Here is a 19,358-nt window from a genome sequence, read left to right as displayed (position 1 = left end):
ATTCCATGTTCATGGATTGGAAGAGTCAACATTGTTAAAATGGCCATATTACCTAAAGCAATATACAGATTTAATGCAATACCCTTCGAAATCCCAATGTCATTTTTTAAAGAAGTAGAATGAGAAATCATCATATTTCTATGGAACCACAAAAGACCCTGAATAGGCAAGGCAATCCTGAGAAAAAAAGATTGAAGATGAAGGTATCATGGTACCTGGTTTTAAATTATACTACAGAGCTATGATAATCAAAACAGCATGGTAGAAACCAAGATGGCGGCATAGCTAATCACCTATACTTGCTGCCTCTCACAACCACATCAAAACCACAACTAAACAGCAGAACAACTACCACCCAGAACTGCAGGAAAGCTGGCTAAGTGGAAATTCCACAACTAGAGAGGTGAAGAAAGCTCATTGAGACCGGTAAGAGGTGCGGAGGCCCTGAAAGTGCTGCACCTGGATGTGCTGCTTTTTAAACCTGGAGGGAGATACAAGCTCCCACTTGCTTTGAACTCCAGTACTGGGAGAGACTCTGGGGGACCCAGACACATACGGGGAGAAACTGGACTGTCTGGCATTGGGACAGGAACGCAAGGGCGGCTTACTCTTAGAGGTGCTCACAGCAATCATTGTTCCTTCACGGGGGCACAGGACATGGAGAACCAGGGACTTCTCTGGTTCAGGGTAGCCATTGCTGTTTGCTCCATCCTGGTGTTTCCCAGAGACCCCGCCCCACCCAATTTACAACCACTCCCAAGCTGTGAGCAGCAGCTTTTGCATATGAATGGCCTGTTCTTTTGCCTAAAACAAACTGCAGCTGGGTCAGAGAGCCCCAGAGATTCCAAAAGAAGGCCCACTGCCTGGCAGCAGCAGCGGCCTTGCTTCACAGCTGGGCCTCATCTGGGCACTTCCAAACCCCACACAAAGAGGAGGAATCTGCAGATGTCTCCATAGCTCCTGCTGGGCGGCCCCAGACAGTGGCTGACCTTGTACCTCCTTGGAGATCCAAGAGCCAGTGTACCGAGTGGTCAGTGTGAGACCATATCGGATTACAACTCTTCACATACATAAGAGACACACTCTAGGGGCAGACTCAGTGAGCACCAAAGCCCCACTGAAGCAAGTCCTGCCCCATAAGGGTGACTCCTGCACAACAGATCTTCCAGTGTAGACACAGCTGGTCATCTCAGCCAATTGGCCTGGAGGTAAATTCCTCCCAGTGATACCAACAGCAATCTAGGTTTAACTGCAACAAGGCTGTGCAAACAGCCCACAAAGGGTCCACCAAGAGCATCCACCTCAGGTGACTAGGGAAGCTGAGATACTTGGCCCTATAGGACACCAACCGCACAAGGCCACTCTACCAACTCAAGAACACTTAGCAGCTATCCAGTACATAGAAACAAACACAGGGAAGCAGCCAAAATGCGGAGACAAAGAAACAAGTCACAAATGAAAGAAATGGATGAAAGCAAAATACTGGATATAGAGTTCAAAACCACAGTTATAAGGTTACTCAAGAATCGTCTAGAAACCTCTGAGAAATTTAGTGAGACCCTCAAGGATATGCAAAAGAACCAATCAGAAATTAAGCATACACTGACTGAAATAAAGAATAATATAAAGAGATCCAACAGCAGACTAGAGGACCCCAAGAACCAAGTCAAAGATTTGAAATAGGAAGAAGCAAAAAACACCCAACCAGAAAAGTAAAAAGAAAAAAGAATCCAAAAATATGAAGATAGTGTAAGGAGCCTCTGGGACAACTTCAAGCGTCCCAAGATCCGAATTATGGGGGTGCCAGAAGAAGAGAGACAGCAAGATATTGAAAACATATTTGAAGAAATAAGGGCAGAAAACTTCCTCTACTTAGTGAAAGAAATAGACTTACAAGTCCAGGAAGCACAGAGAACCCCAAACAAGAGGAATCTAAAGAAGACCACACTAAGACACATCATAATTAAAATGCCAAGGGCAAAAGACAAAGAGAGACTCTTAAAAGCAGCAAGAGAAAAACAGTTAGTTACCTACAAGGGAGTACCCATATGACTGTCAGTTGATTTCTCAACAGAAACTATGCAGGCCAGAAGGGAGTGGCAAGAAATATACAAAGTGATGAATAGCAAGAACCTACAACCAAGATTACTCTACCCAGCAAAGTTATAATTTAGAATTGAAGGTCAGATAAAGAGCTTCACAGACAAGAAAAAGCTAAAGGAGTTCATCACCACCAAACCAGTATTATATGAAATGCTGAAGGGTATTCTCTAAGAAGAGGAAGAAAAAGGTAAAGATAAAAATTATGAACAGCAAAGTAACAACAAATACATATCTATCAACAAGTGAACCTAAAAATCAAGTGAATAAAAAATCTGATGAACAGAATAAACTGGTGAATATAATAGAATCAAGGGAGTGGACTGACAATTCTGGAGGGGAAGGGGGTGAGGGGGTGTGGGAAGAGATTGGACAAAAATCTTACACCTATGGACGAGGACAATGGGGGTGGGGGTAAGGGCATAGGGTAGGGTGGGAACCGGGTAGAGGGGAGCTATGGGGGGAGAAAAGAGGAACAACTCTAATAATCTGAACAATTAAGATTTATTTAAAAAAAAAACAGCATGGTATTGGCAGAGAAACAGACACACAGATCAATGCAACAGAATAGAGATTCCAGCTTAAAACCACATGTATATGGACAGATAATTTTCAATAAAGGATCCAGAAACACACAATGGAGTAAAGATAGTCTCTTCAATAAATGGTGCTGGGAGAACTGGAAAGTCAGATGCAAATGAACAAAACTGCATTACAGTTTGTCCCCATGTACAAAAATTAATTCAAAATGGATCAAAGACCTAAATATATGACAAAAAATAATAAGTTACATAGAAGAAAATATAGGTACCAAACTTATGGACCTTGGTCATAGAGAACATTTTATTAACTTGACCACAAAGGCAAGGAAAGTAAAGGCAAAAATTAGTGAATGGGACTATTTCAAACTAAAAAGCTTCTGCACAGTAAAAGAAACTGATAACAAAACAAAGAGGCAGCCAACCAGATGGGATAAGGTATTTCTAAACAGGAGCTCTGACAAAGGTTTAATTTTCCAAAATATATAAAGAACTCATAAAACTCAACAACAAATAAATAAACAACCCAATCAAAAAGTGGACAGAGGACCTGAAAATACACCTCTCCCATGAAGATATACAAATAGCCAATAGATATATGATAAGATGTTCAATGTCACTGGCAATTAGGGACATACAAATCAAAACTACAATGAGATACTACCTCATACCTGTTACAGCGGCCATTATCAACAAGACAAGCAATAACAAGTGGTGGAGAGCTTGTGGAAAAAAGGGAACCTTCATTCACTGCTTGTGGGAATGTAGACTGGTACAACCACTATGGAAAGCAGTCTGATCATTCCTTAAAAAAATTAAGAATAGAACTATCATAGGACTCAGCAATCCCTCTCCTGGGTATATACCCCAAAACTCGGAATCATGTATTTGCAAAGATATATACACCCTTATGTGAATTGCAGCATTATTCATGGTGGTCAAGACATGGGAACAACCAAAGTATCCTGTGAAAAAGGACTGGATAAAACGATGTGTTACATATTCAAATGGAATACTACTCAGCCATAAGAAATGATGAAATAGTGCCATTTGCAACAACAAGGATGGACCTTCTGAACATTATTCTAAGTGAAATAAGTCAGTCAGGAAAAGCTAAGAACCATATGATGTCACTTATATGTGGGATATAAAAGTGAAATGCTTGAACACAAACAGAAGTGTGGTGATTGCCATAGAAAAGAAGATGGAGAGAAGGGGGTCTTAATATATAGTGAAAAGAGAAGATTTGACTTTGAGTGTCAGGTACACAGTGCAATATCCCAACCTTGTGACATAGAAACCCACACCTCAAAACTATATGTTCATGTTGACCAATACCACCTCAATAAATTTAAAATAAACAAATAAGTAAAATTATATTATGAGATATAATTAGTGCTTTTATGATCCTGAGGCAGAACAATACTAGAGAAGGCAAGATAAATCAGTAAATTGGGGCAGTAGATTAAATAAGATGATCCAAGCCTCCTGAGAATTTAGGCAGCTTAAATGGATATACTACTGTATATTTTCATATTATTTTCCAGTAGGATAATATAAGGCAGGCTGCAAAGAAAAAAGGTGGGGGCAGGAGGGAGGAAGGTCTCAGGGCTCAGAGAACACTGCCAAGTATACAGATTTTCATATAATAGAAATTCATTGTTAGTTCTCACCCACTTCCCATCTTAGGCCAAGGAGTTACATAAGTGAGAAAGCATGAAGGAAAGCCATTGCAGATTTCTGAATGTAAGAATACATTATTTGGTCATTTAGAAAAAGAGTTGAAAGTAACCAGAACACATTAATGAAAGCAGTAGTGAGGAAGCAGCAAGGATTTAAAAATAACTGGGATCTGGATATTGATTAAGCTGTATAAATCTGGTTCTTAAATGGAATATGGGGTATATACCATCAAAAAGGTAGAAATTGATTCACCTATTATGCTCTAGGAACTATATGTCCTCTTTGTATCTCAGAATCTAGTATGATAACTGAAACATAATAAGGTTTAATATAGAGGGTGTGGTGAAAGTAGGTTAGAATTGAGAATACACAAAACAGAATTTATTCTTGTATTATTATTTACTAATTATTGTATTATTTTCCATATGAATAACTGTAAACCTACTTTTTTTCCCATCCTGTATGATGTCAGGTACTTTAATAGATGCTTTAAATATATCATCTAATTTAGTTTTCACTGCATCCCTATTATATACGTATTTTTACAACTACTTTACAGATGAGGAAACTGAAGTGCAGAAAACATTTTTGGTTATTCAGCTAATTAGCAGTAGGGCCAGAATTTGATTATAAATAAGATTGACCATAAATACTTTTTTAATTAAATAATTCTACCTCCCAGAATTGTTTCTTCTCCCTATGAAAGTTTAATGCAATAAAAACAAAATAAGTAACTCTGACATATTAACTAATTCCATTAGTTTCTCAAAAGTAATACAACATAACTGCATAGCAATGACTTAATAAAGTCATGTGTCTAACCTGAAAATGTTAGTTTTCAAAGAACAGAGCATAAAAAATGTGTCAACAAAGATATACTCACTTGGATACATTTTTCTTCAAGCACAACTTAGGTTTTGTCAATATACAAATTTCCTTATTGAAAATATGACTGGACCTGAAATGATATTATCTGTAACCTTCCATTCAGTAAAACTAAAAGTTTAATATTGGCATATAAGACCTTAAAGATAAGTTATTATATATTTCATACTAAAGTCTTCTGAAAGTTTTGCTTTTATTTTGGGCAGTTTTTTTTTTTGTCTCACCATCATAAAAACTATACTCATTTATTATCATAAACATAGTTGTAGGCAACCAAAATCTGTCAGTTTTGTGATCAAAAGGAAATAAACTTTTCTGCTTTAGTTTAATTTAATTCTTTATTTGTGTTTAAATCAAATTATAAGTGCATTTACAAAATGTCCTTGACATTAAATGTAAAATTTGGGGAAATTATTTTCAAGATTTCCTATAAATAATAACTCCACATTATTAAACTAAGTATGAAAGAGCACATCAGTCTACCTTTTTATATTACTCAAAATGCTGATGCAGAGTGCACAGTGTAAATATCTATGAAGAAAATATGGCACCAGTAGATGTATACTGTGGCCCAGAATGGGTGGAAAATGTTTACACTCTAAAAAAATGTCCCATTATATTAGAAGAATACAAGACTTTACTTGTAGCCTAAATCTTATGCTTGGCCATACTGTAATCAATTAATATTACTTTTAAGTAAGTTTCTCATTAATGCAAATATGATGCAGGCATTTAAAATTAGAAAGAAAATAATTCAAAGAACTTATCTGAAATGTTGCCTAATAAAATGGAAATTTAAATATGAAGGCCAAGAGACATACGAAAACATGCTCAAAGTCACTAATCATCCAAGAGATGCAAATCAAAACAATGTGGTACAATCTCACACCTGTCGGAATGGCTATGGTCAACAAATCAACAAATGATAAGTGCTGGCGAGGATGCCGAGAAAAAGGAACCCTCATGCACTGCTGGTGGGAATGCAGACTGGTGCAGCCACTGTGGAGAAGAGTATGGAGTTTTCTCAAAAAACTAAAAATGGAACTCCCATTTGACCCAGTGATCCCACTTCTAGGAATATATCCAAACTAATCAGAAACACCAATCAGAAAGGATATATGCACCCCTATGTTCATAGCAGCACAATTCACCATAGCTAAGATTTGGAAACAGCCTAAGTGCCCATCAGCAGATGAGTGGATTAAAAAACTGTGGTACATCTACACAATGGAATACTACACTGTGGTAAAAAAAAGAAGGAGTTCTTACCATTTGTAACTGCATGGATGGAACTGGATTGCATTATGCTAAGTGAAATAAGCCAGTCAGAGAAAGATAAATATCACATGATCTCACTCATTTATGGACTATAATGAACAACATAAACTGATGAACAAAAACAGATCCAGAGACAGAGAAACATCGATTAGAACGTCAAACCTCAGAGGGAAGTTAGGGGAGTGTGGGGTTAAGGGGGAGAGATCAACCAAAGGACTTGTATACATGCATATAAGCCTAACCAATGGACACAGACAACAGGGGGGTGAGGGCATGAGTGGGGGGGTGTTGGGAGGTAATGGGGGGATAAGGACACATATGTAATACTTTAATCAATAAAGAAATTAAAAAAAATATGAAAGAAAAGAAAATACATGGTATATTGAGTAAGAAGCCCTTATATATGTGAATTAAAATCTCAATAGGTAGTAGAAAATGGGATAAAGGAAACAAGTAAAAGAGATAATGACTGATATTTTTTCTTAATTTTTGAAGACACCAAAATTCAAATCCAGAAAGACTAAGAAATCTCAAGCTAAATAGATGAAAATAAATTCATACTTGGACACATTATAGTGAAAGAGGAGAATACCAAAGACACACAGGTCTTAAAATCATACAGAGGGGAAAAATTAATTCACCTATTTCAATTAGACAAAGACCTGACTTTCAACATCAGCAAAAGGAATAGGAAGGCAGTGAAACTATCAAACAAGAATCATATACCAACTTCAAAAATTTTTAAGACTGACAGTGAAATGATGACATATTTAGACAAATAGAAAGTGAGAGAATTTGGTGCCAAATAACCTAAACACCCAGGGGAAAAATAATGATAAATAACTTTAGGTATATTCATACAATTCAACACTAAACAGCAATAAGGATTAATGAACTACAGTAGCATGCATACATGTGGCTCAATTTCTAAAACATAATTTTGGTTGGAACATGTTGGTGACATTATAAATGGAATTCAAGATTTTGCTCTTGAGCCATTTAATTTTTTGAGAGAACTTCTAATTTTTTCTGGATTTATATGCCTACTTAACAAGCAATATGTGCATGGGGTGAGATAGGGTTGAGGAAAATTTCTTTTTCCCTAGACTTACCATTAATCACCATGGTTTTATTCTAATAGCACCCTCTTATCCTATGTTGTTACCTGGCATTTCTGGGTTCTAAATTTTTCAGACACTCTTCCAGGAATATGAGTTTTTTCTTAGTCTCAGTGTTGCAATCATTAGAATGAATATATATAAATTTATTCAAGTATGAAACAATGCAAAAAGTATGTAGCCAGCCACAATAAAAATGTATTTGGGTTGTCTGAATTAGCTGATGGCAAGTCATTTCTGTCTGCAGAGCTGAAAAATAGACTCCTGCCTAGCAGCTTATACATCCCATATTAATGGAACAACCCCTGTTGAGTGGCAGACTACATGCTGGGTCAGGGAATTTATACATCAGAATCAGTTCACTCCAACTGTATTGCTCTAATCACATAGCTTTTAAAAACTGTCATAAGTATAAAGCTGAAATTTGTGTTTTCTCTCACTCTAACCATATCATGAACTAGGCACTTGTTATCATTCATTTCATGATAAAGCCTATTCATGAATCAATTGCTGCGTTTCTCTATGCCTCTGCAAATACTGTTGCAATAAATTTCATGAACATGGATTTACTTTCAAAATTATATATGAGAAAGAAGAGGCAGTAATTTAACAAACTCCACAAGGCATGTGTCAAACCAATCTGGCTCTTACAAGTGAAGTCAGAATGACTTTCATTGCCACATAGAGCAGTAGCATTGAAATGGAAAATTTAAGACTTTTAGTCTAATAAATTTGGAACACTTATTATATAGCTACCACTCTAGGATAGAAGAAGTATTTTAAAGATGTTTATGAAGTCTAAGAGTATAAATTGAGGAGGTTTAATTTTCAGATCTGCCAGTGATTCATGGTATGAACTAGAATAAGTCACTTTTATGTTAGTAATTTAAGTCTTTATTTATATTCCCGAGCCATGATACCTTGAAAGGAGATTCTAGATATGGTATACATTAAACACAAAGGAAATATCAAAGGCCATGAGTAACAGGGAGTGTATTTCTTCCTTGAAAAAAAGATGACACAAGTGTCTCTGTTGTGACATTTCCATCACAAGTGCATCTCACCAGAGATACAGGTTGTTTAGTGTTTTTAGGTTTGAATTGTTGGTTTTAAAATATATAAAAGTTAGTGTGCTACAGGGTGTTTGGAAAAGTGAGAACAAAATATCCATTATCCCATAAAATGGCCCAATTATTATTACAGTTTCTGTTTATCCTTTGCTAGTTTTCATTGTTATACATCCTATCTAATAAAAGAGTAATATGCAAAATGACCGTCACTCCAACACACAAGATGGCTGTCCCCATGTGGTCAAAGATGGCCACCCCCATGTGGACACAAGATGGCTGCCACAGATGGCTGGCAGGGGAGGGCAGTTGTGGGCAATCAGGGCAGCAGGGGAGGGTAGTTGGGAGGGACTAGGCCTGCAGGGGAGGGCAGTTGTGGGGGACCAGGCCTGCAGGGGAGGGCAGTTGGGGGTGACCAGGCCTGCAGGGGAGGGCAGTTGGGAGGCACCAATCCTGCAGGGGAGGGCAGTTGGGGGCGAGATCAGGCCTGCAGGGGAGGGTAGTTGGGGGGACCAGGCCTGCAGGGGAGGGCAGTTGGGGGTGACCAGGCCTGCAGGGGAGGGCAGTTGGGAGGCACCAATCCTGCAGGGGAGGGCAGTTGGGGGCGAGATCAGGCCTGCAGGGGAGGGTAGTTGGGGGGACCAGGCCTGCAGGGGAGGGTAGTTGGGGGGACCAGGCCTGCAGGGGAGGGTAGTTGGGGGGACCAGGCCTGCAGGGGAGGGCAGTTGGTGGGGACCAGGCCTGTAGGGGAGGGCAGTTGGGGGTGACCAGGCTGGCAGGGGAGGTTAGTTAGGAGCAATTGGGCTGGCAAGGGAGCAGTTAGGTGTTGATCAGGCTGGCAGGCAGAAGCAGTTAGGGGCAATCAGGCAGGCAGGCAGGAGAGCGGTTGGGAGCCAGCAGTCCTGGATTGTGAGAGGGTTGTCCGACTGCCTGTTTAGGGGTGACCAGGCCTTCAGGGGAGGGCAGTTATGAGGAAAACAGGCTGGCCGGGGAGCAGTTAGGCATCAATCAGGCTGGCAGGGGAGTGGTTAGGGGGTGATCAGTCTGGCAGGCAGAAGCGGTTAGGGGCAATCAGGCAGAGGCAGATGAGCAGTTAGGAGCCAGCAGTCCTGGATTGTGAGAGGGCAGTCAGACATTCCTCGAGGGGTCCCAGATTGGAGAGGGTGCAGGCTGGGCTGAGGAACACACACACACACACACACACACACACACACACACACACACACCATGCACAAATTTCATGCACCGGGCCTCTAGTATTTTATAAAGTCCTACTCACATTGTACACACAATATTGTGCCATGCCTTGTTCACTTATAACAAATATCTCAAGTTTTATATCTTCATAATTAAATTTTATAATTCTAATGGCTACATAATATTTAATCAAGTTATTGTCACATACATGAATAATTTCTCTATGTATGGACTTTTGTAAGGTTACCTATTTTTTTCTGTTTTTTGTTGTTCTTAATCCTCACCTGAGGATATTTTTTCCATTGATTTTTAGACAGAGTACAAGGGAGAGGGAGAGATAGAGAGAAATATCAATGTGAGAGAGACACATCAATTGGTTGCCTCCCGCACACACCCCAACCGGGTCAGGAATCAAGCCCTTGACCAGAATTGAACCCAGGACCTTTCAGTCCAAAGGCAAATGCTCCAAACACTAAGACAAACTGGCTAGGGCAAGGTTACCCATTTTTGACCCATTTTGAGGTCATTTCTGTTGGATAGCAGTTTAAGCATCAAAACACAACTAGAGGCTATAATGCTAAGCCAAATATATATATATATATATATATATATATATATATATATATATATATATATATATATAATTTCAAATTTTTATTCAATACCTAATTATAACACTGTGCACATTTAGCTTTGTTACCAGTCAGAAAAGAATACTTCTCTTGCTTCAATAGTTTTCAGCCATCTTAAACACAGAGCTCAGCTAAGTTCTTTCATACTGAAAAGCAACTGTAGAGACTTCTTGTGACCATTTCTCTGGACTTTCTTGTGTCAACAAATGTACCAATAGCAGTTCTTGTCCTCAAACAGATCACCCCATTGGAAAGTTAGCAAAGGAGGCTGAAAAGAAATGTTGCTATCTCGAAAGCCAAGGAGGCTGTAACAAAAAGAGAATGTTCAGCAGTAGCAAATGTTCCAGAGAGGCCACCTAAAAGGGAAACCAATTGGTCCCAGCAAGTAAACAGATATTTATTTTTTTTTCAATTTTTTTATTGATGAATGTATTACATATGTCCATATCCCCCAAGTGCCCCCTACCCCACTCCCATACATGCCCTCCCCTTGCAGTGTCTTACATCCATTGGTTATGCTTATATGCATGCATACAAGTCCTTCGGTTGATCTCTTACCTCTCCCCCTCCGCAGCCTTCCTGCTGTAATTTGAGTCTGTTCAATGTTTCTCTGCCTCTGTATCTATCTTTTTGTTCATCAAGTTATAATGTTCTTTATTATCCATAAATGAGTGAGATCATGTGGTATTTTTCTTTCACTGACTGGCTTATTTCACTTAGCATAATGCTCTCCACTTCCATCCATGCTGCTGCAAATTGTAAGAATTCCTTCTTTTTTAAAGCAGCATAGTATTCCATTGTGTAGATGTACCAAAGTTTTCTAATCCAGTCATCTGCTGATGGGCACTTAGGCAGTTTCCAAATCTTAGCTATGGTGAATTGTGCCACTATGAACATAGGGGTGCATATATCGTATCTAATTGGTGTTTCTAGTTTCTTGGGACATATTCCTAGATGTGGGATCCCTGGGTCAAATGGGAGTTCCATTTTAGTTTTTTTAAGAAAACTCCATACTCTTCTCCACAGTGCCTGCACTAGTCTGCATTCCCACCAGTAGTTCAAGAGGATTCCTTTTTCTCTGCATCCTTGCCAGCACTTGTCCTTTGTTGATTTGATGATGATTGCCATTCTGACAGGTGTGAAATGGTACCGCATTGTCATTTTGATTTGCATCTCTCCAATAATTACTGACTTTGAGCATGTTTTCATGTCTCTTGGCCTTCCTTCTGTATTCTTTCAAAAAGATTCTATTTAGGTCCGTTACCCATTTTTTTTATTGGATCATTTATCTTCCTTTTATTAAGTTGTATGAGTTCCCTGTAAATGTTGGAAATTAAACCTTTATCAGTGACAACATTTGCAAATATGTTCTCCCATACAGTGGGCTTTCTTGTTGTTTTGTTGATGGTTTCTTTAGCTGTGCAAAAGCTTTTTTATTTTGATGTAGTCCCACTTATTTATTTTCTCTTTAGTTTCCATTGCCCTAGGAGTGGTATCAGTGAAGAAATTGCTTCCGCATATGTCTGAGATTTTGCTGCCTGTGGATTCCTCTAGTATTTTATGGTTTCCTGTCTTATGTTTAAGGCCTTTATCCATTTTGAGTTTATTTTTGTGTATGGTGTAAGTTGGTGGTCTAGTTTCATTTTTTTGCATGTATATGTCCAATTTTCCCAACACCATTTATTGAAGAGACTGGCTTGACTCCATTTTGTGTTCATGCCTCCTTTGTCAAATATTAATTGAGCATAGTGGTTTGGGTCAATTTCTGGGTTCTCTATTCTATTCCATTGGTGTATATGCCTATTCTTATGCCAGTACCAGGTTGTTTTGAGAACAGTGGCCTTGTAATACAGCTTGAAATATGATATTGAGATCCCACCTACTTTGTATTTCTTTCTCGGGATTGCTGTGGCTATTCGGGGTCTTTTTTTAATACCAGATGAATTTTTGGAGAGTTCTTTCTAGGTCTGTGAAATATGCTGTTGGTATTTTAATGGGGATTGCATTGAATCTACAGATTGCTTTGGGTAGTATGGACATTTTAATGATGTTGATTCTATCAATCTATGAACACAGTATGCACTTCCATCTATTTATGTATTCCTCTATCTTTTTTCAATGTCCTGTAGATTTCTGAGTAGAGGTCTTTTACCTCCTTAGTTAAGTTTATTCCTAGGTATCTTAATCTTTTTGGTGAGATGGTAAATGGGATTGTTTTCGTAGTCTCTCTTTCTGTATGTTCATTATTGGTGTATAGAAATGCCATAGATTTCTTGGCATTAATTTTGTATCCGGCTATATTGCTGAATTCATTTATTAAGTCTAATAATTTTTTGATGGAGTCTTTAGGGTTTTCTATGTACAGTATCATGTCATCTGTGAATAATGACAATTTTACTTCTTCTTTTCCAATTTGGATGCCCTTTATTTCTTCTTCTTGTCTTATTGCTGTGGCTAGCACTTCCAGTACTATGTTGAACAGGAGTGGTGAGAGTGCGCATCCCTGTCTTGTTCCAGTTCTTAGGGGAAATGGTTTTAGTTTTTGCCCATTGAGTATGATGTTGGCTGTGGGTTTGTCATATATGGCTTTTATTATGTTGAGGAATGATTCTTCTATTCCCACCTTGCTGATAGTTTTTATCAAAAATTGGTGTTGGATTTTGTCAAATGCTTTTTCTGCATCAATTGATATGACTATGCGGTTTTTATCTCTCAATTTGTTTATGTGATGTATCACATTTATTGATTTGCGGATATTGTACCATCCTTGCATCCCAGGGATAAATCCTACTTGGTCATGGTGTATGATCTTTCTGATGTACTGCTGGATCCGATTTGCTAGAATTTTGTTGAGGATTTTGGCATCTATGTTCATGGGGTATATTGGCCTGCAATTCTCTTTCATTGTGTTGTCTTTATCTGGTTTTGGTATTAGGGTGTTGCTGGCTTCATAGAATGAGCTTGGAAGTGTTCTTTCCTCTTGAATATTTTTGGAATAGCCTGAGGAGGATAGGTTTTATTTCTTCCTTGAATGTTTCATAAAACTCCCCTGTGAAGCCCTCTGGCCCCGGGCTTTTGTTTGCTGGAAGCTGTTTAATGACTGCTTTAATTTCTTCCATAGTTATTGGCCCATTGAGATTTTTAGATTCTTCCTGATTGAGTTTTGGAAAGTTGTATTTTTCTAGGAATATGTCCATTTCCTCCAGGTTGTCCAGTTTGTTGGAATAGTGTTGTTCATAATATTTTTTAACAATCCTTTGTATTTCTGTGGGGTCTGTTGTTATTTCACCACTTTCATTTCTGATTTTGTTTATTTGGGTCCTCTATCTTTGCTTCTTGGTGAGCCTGGCTAGAGGTTCATCAATCTTGTTTATCCTTTCAAAGAACCAGCTCTTGGTTTTGTTGATCTTTTGTATTGTTTTTTTGGTCTCTATGTCATTCATTTCTGCCCTGATCTTTATTATCTCCTTCCTTCTGCTTACACTGGGCTTTTCTTATTGCTCTCTTTCTAACTCTGAGTTGTCGGGTTAGGTAATTTATTAGCATTGTTTCTTGTTTTTTGCAGTAGGCTTGTAGAGCTATGAACTTGACTCTCAAGACTGCTTTCACTGTGTCCCATAGATTTTGGATTGTTGTGTTTTCATTGTTGCTTGTTGCCATGATGTTTTTTATTTCTTCTTTGATCTCTCTGGTAATCCAGTCATTGTTTAATAGCATGCTATTTAGTCTGCAGGTGTTTGATTTTGTTGGATTGTTTTTATTGTAGTTGATTTCCAGTTTTATGACATTGTGATCTGAGAAGATGCTTGATATGATTTCTGTCTTCTTGAATTTGAAGAGACTTTTCCTGTGTCCTCACATGTGGTCTATCCTTGAAACTGTTTCATGTGCACTGGAGAAGAATGTATATTCTGTAGCTTTGGGGTGAAATATTCTAAAGATGTCAATTAATTCCATCTGATCTAGTGTGTCATTTAGGATTGCTGTTTCTTTGCTGATTTTTTGTTTAGATGATTTATCCAGTGGTGTCAATTTGGTATTAAAGTACCCTAGTATGACTGCATTGCTATCAGTCTCTCCCTTGATATCTTACAGAAGTTTTTTTTTTTTTTTTTTTTTATTTTATTTGGGTGCTCCTGTATTGGGTTCATATATGTTTACCAGAGTTATAGCTTCTTGATGAATTGCTCCCTTTAGTATTATGTACTGGCCTTCTTTATCTCTTGTTATGGCCTTTACTTTGAGGTCTATTTTATCAGATATAAGTATCACAACCCCAGCTTTTTTCTCATTTCCATTTGCCTGAAAAATGTTTTTCCATCCCTTCACTCTCAGTCTGTGTTGTTCTGAGGTGGGTCTCTTGCAGACAGCAAATATATGGGTCATGTTTTCTTACCCATTCAGCTACCCTATGTCTTGGATTGGTGCATTTAATCCATTTACTTTTAATGTTATTATTGATAAGTACATGTTTGTTGTCATATTTTCCCTTAATGTTTGTGTTTCTTCTTGTCTTTCTCTTTCTTCTTTTTACAGCAGTCCCTTTAGCATTTCTTGCATTGCTGGCTTGGTAGTGATAAACTCTCTTAGCCCTTTTTTGTCAGTGAAGCTCCTGATTCCACCTTCAATTTTGAATGATAGCCTTGTGGGGCATAGTATTCTTGGGTTCAGTCCATTGCTTTGCATTACTTTGTAAATTTCATTCCATTCCTTTCTGGCCTGGAGTGTTTCTGTTGAGAAATCCATTGATATTTTAATAGGAGAACCCTTGTAGTTAACTTTCTTTCTCTCTCTGGCGGCCTTTAAGATTTTTACTTTGTCGTTAGTGTTTAATTATGTTGTGTCTTGATGTCAGTCTTTGGGGGTTCATCTTGTTTGGGACTCTATGTGCTTCTTGGACTTGCTTGTTTTTTTTCTTGCCAATATCAGGGTAGTTTTCTGTCATTATTTCTTCAAACAGGTTTTCTATTCCTTGCTTCTCTTCCTTTCCTTCTGGTACCCCTATTATGCTAATGTTGTTTCATTTTGTGTTGTCCCAAAGCTCTCTTAGGCTCTCCTCTTGCTTTTTAAGTCTTCTTTCCAGTTGCTGCTATGTTTGTGTGTTTTTTCCTACCTTGTCTTCTAATTCGCTGATGCGGTCCTCAGCCTCTTCTAGTCTATTGTTTAAGCCTTCCATTGTGTGCTTTATTGCAGTGATGTAGTTCTTCATCTCCTCTTGGTTCCTTTTTATGTTCGCGACATTCTCATTCAGCTCCTTATAACTCTCATTGTGTTGTGTATATTTGTCATTGAGTTGTGTGTATTTGTCATCCAGCCGTTTGAGCATCCTTATAACCATTATTCTGAATTCTTTCTCAGGTATGTTGCTAGCCTCAATTTCATTTAACTCCCTTTCTGGTGATTCCTCTTTTTCTTTACTTTGGGGATTGCTTTATGTCTTCCCATGTTTTCCTGTAATGTTTTAATTGTAGATCCGATTGCTTTGCTACCCAGGTTCTTTTGGGGATAGTGCTACTAGTGTGATCTCTCACATCTCCTGGGCTTGGTAATCTAGTGCAACCCCCTACTTGAGCTATTTGGGTTTTCTTTATGTAGGCCTGCAAGCTGGAAAGGTGCAACTGCAGTGTCTAGACGTCAGCAGCCATGGAGGGGGGTGTCTCAATTTTTGCTGTCTTGCACCCTTGATTAAAATCACATGTGCCCAGCAGGGACTCACAGTGGCACCCAGGAACCATTTGTTGGGGTGATGGGGCACAGGGGGTCTGCACTCTGGAAAGGCGTGACTTTGGTGTCCAGAGTTCTGTAGTTGTGGGGTGGGCAGACTCAGCTTTTGCTGCTGCACCTGTAGTGGATATGCGCATGCTCCCAGTGGCAGCTCACAGGGGCACCCACGGTGAGTTTGCCAGCAAGGCACACTGAAGCACTCTGCAGGCCCTGGCCCTGAAGCCGCGTAATTGAGGCATCTGTGGGCAGGTATCCAGGATGAGTGAATTCAGAATTTCTACTGCCATGGGGGTATGTGTCCCTGTTTGTCCATTATCACACCCAGAGAGAGCTCATAGCAGCTCCCAGGAGCGCCCCGTGGATAGATGGGTTTAGGGTGCCTGCTCATTGGAAATGCATAACTGTGGCAGTCCATTTGCCAGCGCAGAGCTCTGATGCACTCTGAGGGGCCCTGGCACTGGAAGTTGCACAGCTGGGGTGTCCGTGGGCAGTTATTCAGGAAGAGGGAGTTCAGAATTTCTACTGCGGGGCAGCGCACCCTTGTCTGTACAGAATTACACCCAGCAGGGGCTCCCAGGCACTGCCTATGGAGTGGCGTGCCCTGGAAGCCTGCACGCTGGAAATGCACGAATGTGGTTTCCAGAGTTCTGCCGCTGGGGAGGGAGGAAGTTGCACTTACTGCTGCCAGAACAGTGCACCTTTGGAGGCAGAGTTCCCAGGGTCTGCAGTTCTGCGGGTAGGGCAGCAGGATTTTGGCTGGAGTGGCTGTTCCAAAGCCTGTCTGGGTGGTGGTGCTGATGAGTTCCTCGAAAAGGCTGTTCTCCCCATCAAGATGGCGTGGCTCTGTGCCTGAGTCCTGCAGTCCGGGGAGTGCCCACAGTGGTGGTAGTCTCTCCCTGTCCAAGAGAGCCTGGTCTGCCAGTGCCTGCTGCCCCTGAGGGGATTTAACTGTCCCTTACTCACTCACACAGTAACCACACACATCCACACACTCTCCTTTCATCCCCTCACTCACTCACTTCCTGCCAGCCACCATCTCTCAAGTTCCCTCCTAAACAGATATTTATTGAATGCTTACTATGTTCCAGGCATAGTTTAGGGGCTTAGTATATTGTAGTGAACAAGGCTAAGCCTGTACACTCAAGGAACCTCTATTCTAATGGGGGCAGAAATAAAATAAACATGTAAACAAAGACATTGAAATGAATGCAGGTACTAAAGGGTACAAAGAAAATAAATTAAGGATGTCTTGAGATTTAGCACACATGTTCAGGAAAGGACTTTCTAAGAAGATGCCATTTGTTTTGAGACCTGATATATCCCAAAGGTAACTTTAGACTTGATAATTATAAGGTCTTTGGTGATTTTTCAAAGTACAGTTTCAGTTGAGTGTTAAGGATAGATGTCAGAAGAATTAGGGGAGTTGTGTTTCAATGGGTGTGTAGTTTTAGTTAGGCTAGATAAATAAATTCTAGAACTCTGCTCAACAACATAGTTATTATAATAAACTAGAGGCCCAGTGCACGAGATTCGTACACTCAGTGGGGGTGAGTCCCTCAACCCGGCCTGCACCCTCTCACAGTTTGGGAGCCCTTGGGGTATGTCTGACTGATAGCTTAGGCCCAAGTGGGCCTAAGCCAGCAGTTGGACATCCTTAGCACTGCCGCAGAGGTGGGAGCGGCTCCCGCCACAGCCACTGCACTCACCAGCTATGAGCCCGGCTCAGAGCTTCTGTTCCCCCTGTGGGAGTGCACTGACCACCAGGAGGCAGCTCCTGCATTGAGCATCTGCCTCCTGGTGGTCAGTGTGGGTCATAGTGACTAGTCATTCCACCGTTTGATCAATTTGCATATTAGCCTTTTATTATATAGGATAATATAGGATTGTGTACTTAAATTTTTATTAAGATCTTAAATCTCATATTGAGTTCTTACTACAAACAAACAAAAAAAAATCAGGGGAACATATGGACATCCTATATAATAAAAGGCTAATATGCAAATCATCCGAACTGCGGAATGACCAGTCACTATGATGTGCACTGGCCACCAGGGGCAGATGCTCAATGCAGGAGCTTCCCCTGGTGGTTAGTGCACTCCCACTCTGCAGCAGTGCTAAGGACCCCTCGGGGGATGTCCAACTGCTGGATTAGGCCCACTCTCAGGCTGCCAGAGGAATGTCTGACTGCCAGTTTAGGCCCGATCCCCAGAGAGAACAGGCCTAAGCCAGCAGTCGGACATCCCCCAGGGAGTCCCAGACTGCAAAAGGGTGCAGACTGGGCTGAGGGGACCCCCCCCCCCCACAAGTGCATGAATGTCGTGCACTGGGCTCCTAGCAATGGATATGTTTATTACCTTGATTGTGGTGATGGTGTCATGTTCAAACCAATCAAATAGTGCATACTAAGTATGTATAGTCCTTTGTATATCAATTATACTTCAACAAAGATTTAATAAAAGAGAATGATTGGCAAGTAAGTAGAAATAAACAGAAAGGTTCAACCTTGATGCTTAACTCGAAAAGAAGGAGAAAGATGAAATGAAGCTAGAGGGAAAGGCAGAGTCAAGGATGTTTATGGTTATTGATGCTTCTCTTTAAAATTTTTACTTAACCTTAAACTTATTGATAAACTGTAGTGAAGTGGCCAGTAGAAAGTAAGATGTTGAAAAAACAGAAGACAAATAACCAAGATCAAGGTCCATTCTCAAACCCCTTAAAGATAATGAATTGTTCATTAAATATTGACTGAGTATTTTTGGTTTTGTGTCTGTTGTTGTGTTATTTTTAATGTGTAAAGCAGACTAAATGGGAATGACTATACCCTGAATCATTTTGCATGAGAACCCCTGATCATATATTAGGCTAACTTACAGCCAGCATGTGTGAAGGGAAAAAATACAGAAGAGACCACTTCAATATGGTAATTTGGTAAGGAGAGGCATTCACCATATTTGGAGACATAAGAAAATATTATTTCCACAAAATTCTTAAAATGGAGATACCAAATTTATCAAGTGTTATTATGAAATCTGAAATAAATTTGCAACTTAGAAAAAATTTCAAGTAAAATGTAATTTTCCAATATCATATTCTTTTGACAGAAAATTTTTAAATCTTATGCTACATGTAACTTTT

This window comes from Plecotus auritus (assembly GCF_963455305.1).
Source record: "Plecotus auritus genome assembly, chromosome: X".
Lineage (NCBI taxonomy): Eukaryota > Metazoa > Chordata > Mammalia > Chiroptera > Vespertilionidae > Plecotus > Plecotus auritus.
The sequence above is the reverse complement of the archived record's forward strand: the minus strand, read 5'-3'. Positions refer to the sequence as shown.